The sequence below is a fragment of the Notamacropus eugenii genome, chromosome 1 (genome assembly GCF_028372415.1).
Source record: "Notamacropus eugenii isolate mMacEug1 chromosome 1, mMacEug1.pri_v2, whole genome shotgun sequence".
Taxonomy (NCBI): Eukaryota; Metazoa; Chordata; class Mammalia; order Diprotodontia; family Macropodidae; genus Notamacropus; species Notamacropus eugenii.
The window spans coordinates 193239506-193257201 of NC_092872.1; the positions used below are offsets into that span (position 1 = coordinate 193239506).

A 17696-nucleotide genomic window follows, 5' to 3' on the forward strand; every position below is an offset into this window, starting at 1 on the left:
ATTACCTTTCTCCTTCACCATGGCAACCAAATCCTTTTAAGTGCTGCTGCGCGGAAGGGGGGCAAGAACACTCTCACAAAGGTGAACTGCGCCCTGGCAGCCAGGCAGGGCAGGGGAGAGGCTGGAGATCCACAAGGTTAGACGGGGAGGGAAGCCCTCCCCCGCTCCGGCCCCCCAGGGCAACCACAGTCAGCAAGCTGGGTCCAGTTCTCCAGTCCCTCTCCCACCGGGTCGGGGTGTGGATGGAGGGAGGGAGGGGAGATGCTCCTCACAGCTGCCGGTGGGTGCTTCTGTCTCTCCCTCTGCATTCACCCTCCTACTAAGGGTGGCAGCTCCCGCCCGCTCGCTCCCGCTGGTGGACTCTGCCCCCTGCTCTGAAACACCAGCTACAGCTGCTGCTGCTCCAGGAACCAAAGCGAGATTCCGCCGTCCCTAATCTCTGGTGGACTCAGCACCTTACATTCCTCCTGCAGAGGCAGAGTGTCCCTGCACTGCTGGCAAGGATGCCTCCTAGTGACCGAGAGATAAATGACTGGCCTGGGTAGCTGAGCCCCGGGGACTCCAGGGAAGCTGGGCACCTTAGGCTGTTTGTTTTCAAATGACCGTGAGTTTAGAAACAAACTCAGTCACCTGCACTTTATCCTGCAGCAGTTGGGCCTTCAGCCAGTTCTTCAGTATTCGCAGCCCTGTACTTCTAACTTGGACTGAGGAAAAGGGACACTGCGAGGGAGAGGGAGTTCAGTAAAACCTCACTCCATCCCTTCTCCTCCATTTTACTTGCATTTGCTATGTATGCCAAATACCATTCCACCCCTACCCCTAAAAATCTTTTTGGCATAGATGAGATTGTAAAAACCCAACTACTTGGAAATCTCCTCTTTTGGGGCCAAAAAGAAGTGTAAAGTCAATTTGAATCATGATAGATTGGAGAATGGGGTGCAGAGTGGGTCTCCTATTGCTCTGTCTTGAGGAGGGCACTGAAACGTAGAGCTCATGTAAATTTCTTCCTTCTGCTGGAGACTGTGCCCAGCTGACACATATTATACTCACTTCTAAGCCTTCATTTATCAAATCTGATGTTTCTAGAGAAATTTTTTAGTGTTTGAAAGGCATTCCTGGCACAAAAATAAATAAGCAAGCTACTGGGCTGGGGCAGTGAAGTTCTTAGACTGAACTCATAAAGATAGGGTCTGAATTAAAATTCTGCCTTATTGCCATGTCACCTTGTCTCAGATCCCTCATATATAAAATAAAAGGATTGGGCTAGAAGGTCTCTGAGGTCCCTTCTGGCTGTAGATCAGAGGTTCTTAATTTGGTCACACTTAACCTCTCAACGAACCAGGCAAGTTTCTAAGATCATGAATTACAGAACTGGTAATGACCTGCTTGGGTAATAGAGGTTTCTTAATCAGGAGTTCCCCATACAAATGAAATCATAGGTTCAGGACTCCCCCATTTACGTATATACATATATGCATATATTTATGTACACACATGAATACATATATACATACACATATATACATACATACATGTATATGTACAAAATGTTTTTCATTTTACAAAGTGCTTTCACAATCATTGTTATTTAACTTAAATCAACTCTTACAACAATCTTATGCAACAGCTAGAGTATTCTTTTTGAAATACAGAAAATGATGTCCAGAGAAGTCTCACAAAGCTATTAAATGGTGAGGGTGGGACTCAAATCCAGGATTTTCTGACTGTAACTCTCCTGCTTTTTTTTGGAGGGGGGGGGTTAGGCTACATTATGCCTGAGGATATGTCCTGTAGGACATGATCACCAACTGAGGAATCAAAAAAGCATTTATTAAGCACCTACTAAGTGCCAGGCATGTTGAGGATACAAGGAGAAAGGAGATGGTCCCTTTCCCCAAGGAACTTACATTCTATTGGTTTTAGAAGCAGGAATCATTCATATTTACAATGAGCAGAGGATTTACTATTGGGTCCCAAATCTAATCCCAGTACCCGTCTTTCAAATTCACCTGCCTTCCACACCATGTTTCATCCATACCCAACCATATGGGAAGAAGCAATGAGATACAAGTGCTGTTCAGAGAAAGAGAATGGCAGATGGCCGATCCATCTTTCAGAACCAGAATGCACAGCCACTATTAGATTTTATTTACTGCAAATATTTTAACGTGTTGGGTCTACGAGAACCAGGGTGGCAGAAAAGAATGAAGTAAATCACCCTTCCTCATCTCTGCCTTGGTGTATGTTTACAGTTCAAATAACCTGCTTTTGGTGGACTAGGAAGAGAGGAGGAAAAAGTTCCATCATTTTCCGATGGGCTGCTATTGTTGGTTTTCTGATACACAACAGTAGCCAGGCTGGAGCAGTTGTGACATTCCTTTATCTATGACTCAGTGTGTTACTATTAATAGCTGTGGTGGCTGAGCCTGTAAGCAAGGACTAAGTCCCCTCCAACTCCTGGGTATCTATCATTATGACATGGCCATCATCCACACCCCACCTCGAACAGCCCAGGCTCTGCTAAGATTTTTCTATACATTAAATCAATAGCCAGCCCCCTGCTGTATGCAAGGAAAGGCCCCTGAGGGGCTTGCACAGCCTCCATTCATAAATATAAAGCTAGCAGGAAAGCTAACTCAAAGAGGCAGACATGCAGCAAACAGCACGGATATTATTTAAAAGCACTCCTGGGATTAACCCTTTAGACACTCTCAAAGTTTTACTGGGCAATTATGGGGATTACAAATTATTTTTCAGATGCCATGTCCTTTTTTGCCACTCCCTTTAGGAGCTGCTGATAAGCAAAGCTGACTGCAGACACCTGGACTTCTTTTGGTGACCTGAGTTCACCAAGTGCATTTATTTCCTAACTGTGTAAGGAGATTAGCACTACACTTAAACACCTCTCTCCATGGCTCCTGGAAGGCTTTCCCTCACTTTACGCAGCCCAAAGCAAAGGAATTAGTGCTGCTAGCTTTTAATGTGCCTAAAAGAGATATAAAGCAAACATCAACACCAGAGCATCACTAGAAAGGGCACAGCCCAAACCTAATGCCACAAGAAGCAGACCACCCTGCAAACCACATCCTTTCCCATCAGGCTAGACATTTTTCATCTCCAGTCTTAAGTACATCCTTATCATCACTGTTCAGAATTGGAATCTACCACTAAGTTGTTGACGGATATGAGAACCATGATTTTAGGATGTCTTTTCATAAGTATCTCAGGAAAGTCTGCTAATAGAGAAATAGCTGGTACTTATTCATTCACAAAGCAGCCCTTTCTAGGGGAAAACTGACATTTAAGGACTCTTCCCATCCCTACCCCTAATGCATTTTCCATCTAAATAATTTCCCTTCAGCACAGTCAAAGTGAATGAGTCACCAGGGTTCAGCTGCTAAATAACAATCATATGGAAATAGTACCCCAAACAATCAGGCACGCTACTCTTGGAAGGAACTCCATGCACTTGTAAGATAGCCTGAATACTATATTACTTAGGTTACTTGTAATGTGGAAGAGCATAGCCCAACTGTGTTTATATCTCCTTACCTTAAGTCAGAATCCTGAAAAGCTCTGGGAGCAGGAATCAGTGGAATATTTTTCTAGCCTGCAATTCTACGCTGGAAGGCGAGAGCAAAATAAACCAGGGGAAATAATTTTAAATGGTCTGTAAGAGCTGAAGCATTTTCCTCTTATTTCCAGAGGTGGCTTCCAAAGGACTTATCTCATTCAAATTCCACTGGGATGAGATAGTACTTCATAATAAAGACACCAATGCATGATTGTATCCCCCTACTCCACCCCCATTTCGGTCCCCAACTGAATCACTACCTCCTTTTTATTCACTCAGAAGATGAAACACAGAATTGCCCATATATGATTGGAAGCTGGGCACCATTTTGATGGCTCAAAAGCTATCCTTACATGAGCAGCCACTTTTGGCAAAAAGTCAAGTGCAGATCATTTCAACAGGGCTCAAGTTAATTAAAAGGCAATTGTTACAACCCACATTTAAAAACTTGGCTTTGTACATTTCCCAAAACAGCTCTTTCCCATCAAAACAGACACCAAAAGTGACCATAAATTGTGATTCTGAATAGACATAACAGCAAACACTCTTTGAGCCACTGACACCTCCCCACCTCATCCCATGACCTTTCTCTAGGCATAAACATCACTGTTATCACCGACACTTGAAGGAATCTTATCCATAATGCACCCTGCAGGAAAATCAAATAATCATAGAATTTTAGAGCGGGAAGAACCTTAGAAATAACCAAATCCAACCCCTCATTTCACAAAACAAGAAACTGCAGCTTAGAGAGCTAAGTGACTTGTTATTTAAGTAGAAAGTAAGCTCCCTGAGGAAAGGCACTATCTCATTTTTGCCTTTGGATATCCCCAGCACAAAGCAAAGTGTCTTTAGGAGCTGAACCCTGGTATCTTCTTCACTTTGACTGTGCTAAAGGGAAACTATTTTGATGGAAAATACATTGGGGGTAAGGATTGGGAAGAGAACCTGGTTTAAGGTTCAATCAATTTTCCACTAGAAACGGCTGCTCTGTGAATGAATAAACATCAGCTATTTCTCTATTAGCAGACTTTCCTGGGATACCCATGAAAAGAAAGAGCTCAAGAACCTAAAATAATTCCCTGCGACCTATCACAAGTTTAGGCTCCTCTGCCTGGCTTTTGAGGGCCACCATCACCAGGCTCCACACACTTATACAGTTATCTATTCTACAATGGAGGAGTGAGGAGTGAGGCACCCCAACAATCTGAAAAATCTGGCTAAAATTTTTTGGCCCTCCATTTGTACAGAAAAGAAGTCTGAATTGTTTTTCTTTTTCTTTTATAAGGTGTTTACAGCACCAGCTTATTGTAAAATTTGGGTTAAGTATTTGGTCATAGGCTATACGTAGATCAATGTTAAGTAAAAATACTGTATGAAAAAGAACGTTTTCTGTGTGGTCTGTGGCTTCCACCAAACTCCCCCAAATTCCCACTTAGTTTTTTATGTTGACCCACAATGTATTAAGACCACAAGGGGAAAAGTAGGAATATGGAAGGATAATTGCACAATCTTTTCTCTCACTATGCTCTACCTCCAATGAGGCTGATCTCCACACTGTATCATACCTGTCCTGTTTTCTTCTTATCTATTCCAACATATACCATCGCCATCCCTACCTTCTATGACTTAAGTCATTACAAACTTATGTAATTATGAAACATGAAATTAGAAACATTTGTGTGACCAACTGTCTTAATCCTATGAATTCTTCCAATTCAAGCACTACCTACTCGTTGAAGACTTCTCTGATTTCTTTAACCTACAAGGATGAATCTTAACTTTAAATTATTACCACTGACATACCTTTTAGGACTTAATTGTTCTCTATTTCCTGTGTGTTCATTTTGCTTTGATGACAAGAAAATAAATGCTTCAAAGGCAGGGAACAGGTCATATGCTTCTTCTGTGCACCTGGGCACAGTATTGGGCACAAAGGACTGGATTGAACAAATTTTTATGAATAGGCAGTATTTTAATAAGCTATGTGACCTTGGGCAAGTTGCTTAATTAACCTTTCTGAATCTCAGTTTCCTACTGTGTAAAATATTAATTCCCTGCCTCCTTTTTTAAGGTGGTGAGAATCAAGTGAAACAGCAAATGTGAAAGCACTTTGATATCGTTGTTCCTGTTGTTGCTTCATTTTAGTCATGTTCAACTCTTTGTGACCCCATGTGAGATTTTCTTGGCAAAGGTGCTGGAGTGGTTTGCCATTTCCTTCTCCAGCTTATTTTACCGATGAGAAAACTGAGGGAAACAAGGTTAAGTGCCTTGGCCAGGGTCACACAGCTAGTAAGTGAGGCTGGATTTGAGACTCCAAGTCTTAAGTCTATCTACTGTGCCACTTAGCCATCCCACTTTGAGACTGCAAAGCAATTTATAAATGAGTGTTTATCATCATCATCATAAAAGTCATTATTATATTTCCTCATCTAGAAATTCCTTATACAACGAAAGCAGGAGTCCAGTCATGATGATCATGATGATCATGATGATGATGATGGTGACGATGATGCACCTGTCCACAAAAGCTGGCATTTCATAGAGAGTGGATAGATCATGGGAGGGGAGAAGGATAAATAAAGATGATTCCAAAATTCCCTACAGTCTAAGATTTATCTATGAAGCCTTAAGCAAGTCATTGCTCTCTTTTGCTTTCATTTTCCTCATCAGAAACGTGAAGCAATTGGATTAGGCAATTTTTAACAACATTTCCAGTTTTAAAAGTCTTTGATTTGAAAGGAAAAAAAGACCCACATGTACAAGAATAGTTATAGTTGCTGTCTTTGTTGTAGGAAACCAAAAGGATAGCTATCAACTGGGGAAATAGATGGACAAATTATGATATGTAAGTGTAATGGAATACGACTGTGCTGAAAGAAATGACAAAATATATGGTTGCAGAAAAATCTGGGAAAACTTGTACAAATCGGAGGAGTGAAGTAGTCACAACCAGGCAAACGTTGTACATAAGTAACAACAACACTGTATAGAAAAATAACTTGGAAAAATTCCGAGTTCTGGCCAGGTTAGTAACCAACCACAAATCCAGAGGACTGAAGATGAAGCATGTTACCCAACTTCTGACGGAGGACTGATGAGCCCAAAAAATATAATGAAAAATACATGTTTGAAGACGACAAAAAATGTGAATTTGTTTTTCTCTTCACTATGTTTATCTGTTAAAAGAACTGTGTTTTTTCATTTTTATTTGGAAAGGGAAGATTTGGAAGGGGTGGAGCTAGAGACAGTATTGCCAAAATGAAATAGAAAAGAAGTTTCTGGAAGCATTTTAAAAAATGCAAAGAAGGAAACAGAAAGAAGTTCAGAGAGAAACACAGATAAGCAAAGTGGCTCTGGAAGTAACATGTTGAATTTATTTTATGGCCTTTGTTAAAAAATTCAAGCTGTACAGAGCAAAGATTCATAGTTTCACATACAATTTTCTCTTTTTACTTTGTATACAGAAATGTTATTTTTTCTTGGTACTCATTACATTCTGAACAATTTTTTTTAGTCTTTGATCCTCTGATTTAGAACTTCCAAATACTTGATCTTCTAGATCTTTCTTCTTATCCTTTCATTCAAATGACTAATTTTAAGACTTTTTATTTCTGAATCCCCATGGAATTCCCTATCAGGATAGTCCTTTACTTCTATTCATGTACTAAAAGCCCCAAAAGTCTTTAGCAGAAACTGGGCTAGATATTTTTACCAAGTAATGGCTTCCAGTTAAAAAAAAATAAAGCTTACTATATATAAATACCCTCATTTAGAAGGTTAATACTACTTGTAAACAAACTAAAATGTGAGTGTAAAATAAGCAATTAGCTACAGAGAGAAGGTACTTATTAGTAGAATTTGCAGGATCTCATGATAATAAAGGAAATCTCACACTCTGTGATTTAATTTTAAGCATGTCAAACACTCCTGAGAAGTACTATATTAGCTTGAGAGTATTCAAAAATAAAAAAAATTAAAATTATACATATGTATATTTCTACATATGTATATATACATACACATACATGTTTGCACATGCAGATACGTACGTACCTGTGTGTACATCCATGAAAAACAGTGGTTAACTTTGTATTCTTTTCTAGTGGCACACAAAGAGAAATCTTAAGAGTAGGGTTAAAATTCAAACAGTTTTGCTATCAGCTACATAAGTACATGTCAAGAATATGCAGTAGTCTGCTTTAGTAGAGTATTTCCTCTCAAGTCAATCAGGTTTGATTTATATCAATAGCCACTACATAGAGATTAAAAGAAGGTTCCATCTTTTATGTACAGGACCACACAGCAACAGCCTAGAATCTCTGCAACAACGCAGACCTTGTAGAGTAAGGCCAACTCAGCATGCCCTAGAGACGGAGAGTCATTTTTTGTGAGTCACCCTTATCTTGTAGCTAAGGTCACTCCAAAGAATCTTCATTTGCTGAACTGAGATGCCTCAAATCTGCTTTGATTTACTCAGTGTTCTCAGGTTTGGCATACAAATTACTGATCTCCAACTTCAACATGACCTTGTATTGTGCCTGTTTATTCTAGATAAAAACTTCTGCTTTAATTCACATTCCAGTTTATTCCCTGATATCATGGCTTTCTATCTAAGTTTTCATGTGTCAGATTCTACCAGCTGATAAGCATTACAATCCCTATTTACCTTATCCTGTAAAATTTGAGCGCTGAATGCCATGCTTTTACAAATGCAAAAAGAAAAATGAGCTCTAGTAGTCCTAATAAGTTGGCCACCCTAGCTAACCACCCCAGGGAATGGAATGTCTGCTGTTTCCATGGAGACACTGTTTCTTAATAGAATATTTCTCATTGTCAGAGAAAACTTTTCCCAACATTCACTTGATCTATTTTTTTTCTTCCATTTGACCTCCACCCCTCTTAGTTATGTCTTGGCAAAATCCATAGCAAAGAGCTAACTCTTTGCTAACTAGACACTTACATTCTCTTCAAGCATTTCAGCTATGATTTGAGAGGACAGCCCCTGTAAAACACAAATATATACACTGCCATCATGGCATGCACCTTCTGCAGGAGCTAAAGCAAGTCATCCAGAATACTAAGTGTTCTCCCTCTGTTAGAGGGCAGTGGTGCCATCTAAAAATGCCTAGATGCATTTCTTTGGTCTACAGCAGCCAGAAATAAGGGAAATCCCAATTAATACTTCAGCTGCTCCAGCAGAAGTATTTGTGCAGACACATAACTATCTTCCATCTTACAGAAAAAGAATCTTTACATCTGTCAACAGCTGGTACGCTGCAGGAGGCACTTTCATCAAAAGGAATAAGCAGTCTTAGTACTGTTCATGGCTGAGAAGGAGCCTTATATAACTTCTTTATTTTACAGATGAGGAAAGTGAGAATCAGAGCAGGGAGAAGTACCTTGTCCAAGCTTGTACAGCTGTGTCATGGGCAGAGCTGGGGCTGGAAGTCAGGTCTTTAAACTCTTAACCTGGTAATCTGGCATGTTAGGAACAGAGGCTGCTCCTTCAATATTTTGCCCATGTGCTTAACAACAGTCTGAGAAAACTTTCCAACACTGATGCCTTGAGTTACACAATCTAGTGTCTTCAGCCAGCAAAGAGCTTCTGAGAAAGAGGACTAGACTAGAAACCAGGAGTCTAGGTTCAGTTACTACCTCCTCTGGAATTTAGATGTGTAATCACTTAATTTTTCTGAGCCTTAGTATTCTCATCTCTAAATGAGATAATACTGTATATAAAGTGCTCTACAAAACTGAAATATATAGATATTAATATTTATATCAATAACTATATATTAAATACAAATATATAAATATCATTGATGACTAGATATGTGTTAGGTATATATTAGGTTAACTACAGGTTTCTCATCACTCTCTAATTCTTTGATTCTAATCTGCAAAGCCCCTAATAGCACAGCGCCCTGTTTATCTTGAAGTTGCTCCCATTGCCTAAATGAGTGTGTGGGATCATACTAACAGCACCAGAGTGGGCAGGTGGATTGTCATGTCCTACCTTGCATAGTGTCCCCAGCAACTAGCCCAGTGTCTTGTACACAGTAGGAATGTAATAAATGCATGCTGAATTAATTGGATTGAAAACTACCCAGAAAGATAAATCTATAGTTATCAGTCAAGGTCAAAGGATAAAAGCCTACACAGAACATTCTAAGACACAAATCCATAACTTAGGCATGCCATAACCACATTAAGGACTATAATATAATTTAGCACCAATTCACCTTCCACAGCAGAGGTTCCTGAATGGCTCATTTGATTAGAGATTGTGAAAAATGTCACCAGTGTATTTCAAAGAGCAGGGTGTCATTTCTTTTATTAAATCTAACAGTACTACAAAAACTGAGTTGGAAGAGACCTTGGTGATTATATAATCGATGCATTTATCTTACAGATGAGAACAGACACCTAATGAGGTATGGTGACTTGTTTAAGGTTGCAAAAAAGAAAATAGAAAAATTTTCTCACTTCTCACTCACTCACAATTGTCTAGTTCAACAGAAAAGCCAAGATTATAACCCAAATCTCCTTCTGACTTCCTCAGACAACTTGAAGATTGTGATTATAGTTTATAAAACATTTTGATATACATACTATTCTTGGGGATATAAGGAAAAGTTTCTAATGAATGAGGTTCAGAGGGTTAGATAGCCTGCCCAAGGTCACACAGCTAGTAACTGTTAGAACTAGAACTGGAATCTGTGTCTTCTGAATTCAGTACTGAAGCTTTTGCCATGTCGTTATCCCTCTCTCTCTCTATATATATCATGATTAATATAAGATAGTGGGCCCATTATAAGACCATACATGTTTCCTTTCTCTTTGGGTAGCCACATTTTCTTTAAAAATCAGTCCAGTACCTTTGCAAAAATGTATCTTTGTTATGCAGAAAGTTCCCATAGATCTCATGATAAAACATTCATTTAGAAATAGCACTAATGGCCACAGTAAATTACACTGAATCATTCCTCCCCCGCTCCCTTTTCAGAGACAGTCAAATCATGTACAATGGAATGAAATCATTATAAATTAAATGTAAAGCATAGAACTGCAGAATATCAAAACTGGAAAGAGAAATTCCTCTCTACAATGGTCTCAACTAATTATCATGTCTCTTCTTAGCAACAGCTAGATGGGGCAGTAAATAGAGCACTGGGCCTGAAGTCAAGAAGACCTGAATTCAAATCCTGCCTCAGTAGTTTATTAGTTGTATGACCTTGGGCAAGTCATTTAACCTATGACTGCTTCAGTTTCCTCAAATGTAAAATGGAGAAAATAATAATACCTATTTCCCAGGTTTGTTGGGGATGAAATTAAATATTTGTCAAACACATAGCACAGTGCCTGGCATGTAAAAGATGCTTAATAAACCCTTGTTCTTTCCTTCTTTACTCCTGAAGACTTCCAGTAATGGAAACTCACTACTTCTTAAGGCAGCCTATTCAGTTTTTAAATAAATTCAGTTGTTATTGATCTCTTTTTTTGTTTTCATTTAACTTATTTCCCAACATATCCCTCCTAGTTGCCCTACCTAGAAAGCCAACTCTTATAACAAAGAATGAGAAAAAAAATTCAGCAGAATTAATCAATATATCTACCAAATTCTACAGCATAAAATAAATGTTCGACATTTTTATTTCTCAACTTCTGAAAAGGGAGGGAAATATATTCTCATATTTCTTCTTCTGATCAATATAATTATACTCCATCCAGTTTTAATTTTGTTGTAGTTATCCTTATTCTTTCCATTTCCATTATAGTAATTGTGAACACTGACTGTTTCATTTTGTGTTAGATTACATGACATCCCACCCATTTCTCTATATATCTTTCATATTCATGGTTTTTTAATGCCATGGTAATATTCTGTCACATAGGTAGCCCATTTTATTTAGCCATCTCTTGATCAATGGATATCTACATTGCAGTTCTTTGCTACTATCATGACGCTGCTTAAATATTTTGGAGTACCTTCTGCCCTTCTTTGACTCTTTACCCTCCTTGCAATAGATGTCTGGCAGTGGAATCTCGGGGCCAAAGGGTACTGATAGTCTAGTCAATTTCTTAGCAAAATTCCAAATCGCTTTCTAGAATGATAGGGGCAATTCATAGCTTCACCAAGAATGTATTAATGTGATAGATAGTCATTAGAAACTTTTCCTTATATCAAGCAGAACTCTGCTTTTGCATTTTCCACAAATCTAACAAATTTAGTTCTTCTTCTGCATGACAGCTACCAGGACTGACTTTGATGCTCTTCTCCACAATGCAAGGGTCTAAAACAACTCCAAAAGACTTATGATGGTAAATGCCATCCACATCCAAACAAAGAAATAAGGAGTCTGAATGCAGATCAAAGCATACTATTTGCTTTCTTTTGTTGTTTTGTTTTTTCTTTCTCTTGGTTCCTCCCATATATTCTAATTTTTCTATACAAATATGCTTAATGTGAAAATATGTTTAATAAGAATATATATGTAGAGCCTATATTGGATTACACGCTGTCTTGGAAAGAAGGGAGGTGGAGAAAATTTAAAACTTATGGACGTGAATGTTACAAATAAAAATTAATTAATTAATTTGTTAAAAAAAAAAAAAAAAGACAGGTACCAGGCCTCCCCTTTCCCAAGTCTTCCTCTTCTTCAGTTTCTTCAACTGAACCACATATAGTATGGTCTAAAGTCTTCTTGCCATCCTGGACACTTTTATCCAGATATACTCCCAACTAAATATCCTTCTTAAAACATGGCATGGAGAATTGAGTAGCTATGAAAGGACCTGGGTTCAAGACCAAACTCTTGCCACTTACTCCCTGTATAACATTAGGCAAGTCACTTAGCTTCTCTAGCCTCAGTTTTCTCACCTATAAAATTATGGGGCTTAAGTCAAACGACTTCTGAGCTCCCTGACAGTTCTAAACCTATAAAACTCTGCAACATGATCAGTATAGGATACAGCAGTATACAATAAGTCCCTCATTGTAGATGTTATCATTCTATAAATCTAGCCTAAAATCTCAAACTAAAAGAGGTACCATATGGCAATGTGGTTAGAGAGCCAAAGCGTGGAGAATGAAATATCTACCCTGCCTCTACTATACTTATCATTAAATTTTGAGGAAGTCACTTAAACTGTCAATGCCCTAAGCAACTGGTTAAAACTTTAAGTTTACAAAGTGATTTTAGCTGATATGAGGAATTTCTTTTTTGGGAGTTCCTTACACTAATGAAATCAAAGGTTCAGTCCAAACAAAGATCTCGTTAGCTTTTTTTTTCCTTCCATGTCATACTGTTGACTCATTGAGCATATTTTTGACTAATGGAACTATGAAAAACCCTGGCCTGAATATTCAACATAAGCTACTTTTACACAAACAAGCTTGTATGTATTTCAGCAATTCTCCTCCCTTGGAGTATTCAGCTATGTCATTAGAATCCTCACTTTCCACTTGGACAGCAAACAAACTTTTGCGAGCAAGTTCTTTGGATGCTGTGAGTCAGTGTCTCCCTGACGCACTCTGATTCATTTCAGTTTCTATCTGTGGCTAAAACCCTGGCATAACGAAAGGTTTCCAAACAGCAACCAAACAAAAACTTGGGGCTGTGTTAAAGAGCTTCTGGCAGTAATAAAGGAAATAATCATCCAAATCATCTCCATGATAAAAGTCACAAAACATTTTAACCTTCTGACACAATTTCACAAGAGTGCTAGATTTGGAGTTGGAAGACCTGGGTTTTGAATCCCCAGCTCTATCACTGATTCCACACATATGACCTTGAGCTTGACCTCTCTAGGGCCCAAGTTTCTTCCTCTACAAAATGAATGGGTTTAACCTGATGATCTCTAAAGTTTCTTCGAGCTCTTAATTTTTTATCCTATTTACAATCCTATAAAGAGGCACCATGATGTCAGAGAGAGCACCATCCTTGGAGTAAGGATGTGACCATGGGGTCAATTAGTCCATGGTCCAAATTAGTATGAATAATGAATCTCATGAAGTGGTCACATTGTCTGAATTAGGTTGGAAGCAATTGCCATATTTTACATATATTATAATTTCAAATAGTGCAGATTTGTATAATTTGCTTTACAGTATTCCTTGGATGCCCTAAGTGAGATCTAGCTTAACCTCTCAGAATATGGTAATAACCCCAAATCACTTCCTATTGGCAGCTATCACCTTGATGTCATTTGAGATTCAGGACCAACTCTGTGACAAAAGTGAGTCTATCATCTAGAACTACCTTGGCATGCAACAGGGATCTTCTGGACCAAACATTAACTCTTTCTAAAGATAAGCCATTCTAAGGGAGGAATCAGATTTGTCAAAGTCAAAACTCAAAAATCATGCCAAACAAATGCAGTTTATCTAATTTGTTACCCTGTGACTTTAACTGGGATTGCTTTTTATTTACCTGTTATATCGAGAATTACAGTAAATTTAATCACACATAAAATATGGGAGGATAGGACATTTCTTAAGGTTATAATGCAGTCAAGAAAGTAAACATTGTAGAATCATATGGTTTAAAAAGAATTTAGGGCAAGCTTAAAAGAGAATCTTGCAATACAGTTGAGAATTTAATATTTTCTATCTCTCCTTTCTATTCCTATGGAGACTCTCAGGTTTTCCTGAATATGCATATACCCATATCCTACCCACCCTTAGAAGGTCTTCTAAAATTCTACTTTTTACGTCTATGACATTTAGCCCAGAGTAATGCCTTGACTATGTCACTTACTTGGCACTTATTTTATATATATATATATATATATATATATATATATATATATATATATATATATATATATATATATATATATATATATATATATATATCCTTTTATTGTTTATTACCTTTTTGTCAGTATTCAAATCACTAAAATTAGAAAATGCTAAGTAAAACAACTTTGAATTTCTATCTCATACCCCCCTCATATTGGCAAAGAAGTCAAAAATGTGAAAATGACAAATGTTGAAAGGGCTGTAGAAAAATAAAGACACTAATGCACTGCTAGTGGAGCTGTGAGTTGGTCTAATCAAGGGTGGGGAATGGCCTCCAGGCTTCAAGTTCCCCACCCCTGGATCATTCTGGAAAGTAATTTAGAACTGTAACCCAAAAGTCACTTGACTGTGTATATCCTTCCACTAGTGATACCACTTCTAGGACTATATCCCAAGGAGAGCAGATAGAAGAAAAGGACCCATAAGTACAAAAATAATTTATGGCCACTCTTTTTATAGTAGCAAAGAACTAGAAACTAAAAAAGGTGCTCATCTGTTAAGGAATTGGATAAACAAATTATGGTTTATCAGTTTATGGAATATTATTATACTGTAAGAGATGACAAAAATGGTTGGCATCAGAGAAACCTGGAAAGATTTGCATGAACTGAGGCAGAATAAAGTGAGAAATACCTGAAGAACAGTTTATATAACAAAGGCAACATTATATAGGAAACCAGCTTTGAAAAATTTGAAAATGCTGATCAATGCAATGACCAGCTAGGGTTATTATAAAGGATGGACGATGAAGCATGCTACTTGACTCTTCACAGAAGTGATGGACTCAAAATACAGAGTAAGATACAATTTCAGACATATCCAAGGTGGGCATTTGTTTTGCTTGACTATAAATAGTTGTCATAAGGGCTTAGTTTTTCTTTCTGTTATGTGCCAGTCTCTCCCTTAAAAGTAAGGACACTATTTACTACTCTTCAATTCTGTGGCAGGATCTCCAGGATCTCAACAATCACCAAAAGTAGCTCAACAACCACATCTGGCATTTTTCACTATTGCGGAATATGGTTATCTTTGCCAGCTGACTTGAACTCATTGAGGGCAGATAGGAGTTCTCTTACCTCACTCCTTATTAGCTATTTAAGTTCTAACAGTTCCAGTACAGCCCCACAAAACCTTTAAACTCCTTGAGAGGATTATTGTTTTATAATTCTTTAGATATAGTACAGTGGCTTGCACAATATTTTAGATGGGTTGACCGGATGGTTGATACAGATTGACAGGCAGATGCTGAGTTTTCAGGTTTCTGAGATGGGAGACAGTAGAATATATTAATAGCTAATAGAATGAGGTCTATGAATAAGAACCAGAAAATCTAATGCAAACTTTTTAAGTATAATGTTTTTTTAAAACAATTTTAAATTTGATTTCAAATGTAACTATAATTTCAAATCTCATTTTTTTTTATCCTCTAGACTGAAGAAAAATTAGCCTTCATCTGTCTTTAATCCCTTCAGCAACTAAGCTTTCTGTTTTAAGGGTCAAGATCCCATAAACAAACAAATAAACTGAAAGTAACCAAAATATAACAGGGAACAGAGCTGTCCAGGGCACTAAAGAACATTCTGTCACCAGGTAATATTCCCCCACTCCTTCCCCCAGCGTAACAGATGCTTCAATCTGTCACTACAGGCTTTTCTATTCTCTCTTTAAAAACTGTCATTAATTAAAAGAGCAGAGGGAAAACTAAGAGAAACAACTTGTCTTTCCTACACCCCTAGACACATTTAGTTTACCTAGGCAGTTTTCCTGAAGTTTCATGTAGGGTTTATGTATCTAATATTTGCAGGTGAATTAAAAAAAAACAAACAAACAACTTCTGGTCGTGACATTTTTTCCAGTCATGCCATAATTAATGGATATCTTCTCACTGAGCAAGTGTTCTATGGAAGAGTTAACATGCACCCTCAAAACTATTTGATGTGTCTGGATATGTGGCCCTCAGGGAGAATGTTCAAGCACAGGTCACTGCTGAAGATTTTAATGAATGAAAGAATGGAAAGAACATTAAGCACCTGCCTTCATTAAACCATTCCATTCATGGGATTACTCAGAGAAACCTTCTGGAATGTGAATGGCTTTCTCCAAGGGGATGACAATGCTATATCTGTTTTCATCCCAGAATAATCCTTGGTTCAAAATGTCTGGCTTAGGATTTGACTGATATGACAGACCAGGGCCAGGACCATATTCAGATATTTTTTAATGCCTCTGAAAACTGCAGTCACAGAGTAGGGACAAGGAGTACAATTCTTCAGTGTGGTCTTTGGAAAGAGAATCGCCTACACGGGCTTCTTCATTTATTTTGTTATGCTTTTTCAATAAAGCTGGAGCTTAAGCCTCAAAAGGGAAGATCAGTTTCCCCAGACCCCCAAAAAACATACATCCAGTTCTCTGAAGAGGAGATCATTTATTTGGAGGAAAAGGAAATCCTATTGCTAATCTAGCATTGTATGTACCCAGTATGGCTAGAGAAGTATTTATTTGCTAAACTTCCCCTATTGAGTAAGCAATGATTTTTTAAAGGACAGTTTCCATAACTTCCTAAAATAATGTCATTAGCAAAGGTAGGGACAAACATGAGATCAAAGGATCAGAGATGTAGAGCTGACATCAACTTCAGATGTGTCTAATACAACCTCTTCATTTTAAAGATGAGGAAAGTGAGGCCAAAGGATGTTATGCGAACTGTCCAGGGTCACATAGGATAGATAGATGGATAGGAATAGATAGACAGATATGGATCTAGATGGATAGACGAATGGATAAAGATGGATGTAGATGGATAAAAGTGGACACAGAAGGATAGAGATAGATAGACAGATAGGTATGGGTATAGATGGATAAGACAGGTGAATAAAGATGGTTATAGATATAGATGGATAAAAATGGACACAGAAGGATGGAAAGATAGATATGGTATAGATGGGTAGATAGATGGTAAAGATGGATATGGACATACATAGATAAAAATGGACACACAAGACTAGTGATAGACAGACTTACAGACACTGACAGGCACACGTACTCCCTATTTTTAAACTACTATTATTTCCTTTTTCTGTACTCCAGGATCTCTAGTCTCTCATCTAAATTTAAAAATAGAAACAGACATACCTACTCTGCCCACCAGAGAAAATTGCTATGAATTGCTCCAGTGCAAGCTCTTTAAAGCATCGGGACCACACCTGACCTTCTAAGTCATGACTTAGCACACTTCACTTGCACACAGTAGGTGCTTAATAAATACTTGTTAGATGAAGAAGGATATCTAGGGGAGAATATGCTGAAAAATAGACA

The 17696-nt window shown here is 38.0% G+C and overlaps 1 protein-coding gene across 5 annotated transcripts in view; it reads right to left on the minus strand.

Moving 5' to 3' along the window:
* Nucleotides 1-17696, minus strand: part of ABLIM1 (actin binding LIM protein 1) — a 402054-nt gene that overhangs the window by 229075 nt on the left and 155283 nt on the right. The window contains exon 1 of one of the 5 annotated variants that reach the window (XR_011970210.1): nucleotides 6-2561. The exons of 3 other annotated variants lie outside the window; for them this stretch is intronic. The gene's annotated coding sequence lies outside the window, so the exon portion shown is untranslated. Of the gene's footprint in view, nucleotides 1-5; nucleotides 2562-17696 lie in introns of those variants that run through there. One more of the 5 variants, XR_011970214.1, reaches the window with a different exon arrangement.